Source organism: Myotis davidii, unplaced genomic scaffold (genome assembly GCF_000327345.1).
Source record: "Myotis davidii unplaced genomic scaffold, ASM32734v1 scaffold120, whole genome shotgun sequence".
Lineage (NCBI taxonomy): Eukaryota > Metazoa > Chordata > Mammalia > Chiroptera > Vespertilionidae > Myotis > Myotis davidii.
Window position 1 is genome coordinate 4143262 of NW_006294778.1, and position 1109 is coordinate 4144370.

General features: G+C 41.1%; 1 protein-coding gene across 1 annotated transcript in view; it reads left to right on the forward strand.

Moving 5' to 3' along the window:
- Positions 1–1109, forward strand: part of GLT8D2 (glycosyltransferase 8 domain containing 2) — a 31264-nt gene that overhangs the window by 15126 nt on the left and 15029 nt on the right. The window lies entirely within an intron of this gene.

Sequence of the window (1109 nt, forward strand, 5' to 3'; positions counted from 1 at the left end):
AAAGTAAGTTTAAAAGTTTGCAAATATTATTTTTTGATCTGAATAAAGATTCGTGTTCCCATCTAATTTAGCATCTGTAATTTCGTATTCTTATTCTTAAAGAGTTATCTCAAATTATATAATCTCAGCCTCCATCAAAACCTGGGTTTGCCCCTGATTTTAGATGCAGTCGTTTGTGAATCTGGGAAGAAACATAGTGACCTAATTGTGCTACTGTTGCCCTCAGGGTAGAGTTGCCTGATGTGGCAGATGAAAAGTCAAGCTATCCAGTTAGATTTGACTTTCAGGTAAACTATGAATAATGTTTTAGTATAACTACATCCCAAATATTTCATGAGACATACTTCTTTTTTTAAAGTATTTTCTCTGTGAACCTGGCATCAGCAGTAGCAGCCATGGTTGAAAGGGTCAGACGGTACTGACATGGGCCACTTCCCCAAACTGGCTGTGGCAGGTCAACGTTAATCAGAGGTGCTGAGAACCTGTAGAACGTTGACCCTTATCTTCTGCTTCTCTATAATTTTGTTTTAAACCGAGTAGTATCTGGTTGTCTCTGGCTGAATCTGACAACCCAGAGCCAGAGAGGACCTGCGTGTCAGCAAGGCAGGATCACGGAGCCTCCTAACGTAGCTCTGGAAGGCATCCATGGCTACCGTTCAACTCCTTCCTCCCACAGATTTTACAAGTGTGAAGAGAAAAGCCTAGGGGCCGTCAAATAGATTAGTATGAGGACACTATATGTAAATATTCTAATGCACAGCAATTGTAAAACCTTTATTGGGATTGCGTTGCCTTTGTTAACTCTCAAAATACCCCTGCGAGGTAATGGTTATTATTACAATTCCCATGTAGCAGATGAGCAAACTGAGGCTCAGAGCGGTTAGGTAGCCTATCCAAGGCCACACAGCTAGGAAATAATAGAAATGAGATTTGAGTCTGACTTCAAATCCCAGACCTTTCCCCTTCTACCAACATTTTCCAAACTGCAGTCTTTGTGCCCCACGTACGGCGATGTCGTATCTTCTCAGTTTTCAGCATCTGTGTTCCTTCTGTCCAATGCATGACTATTTTCTTTAAATGGACTCATTTTAAAAATGCTAAGTGCCCCT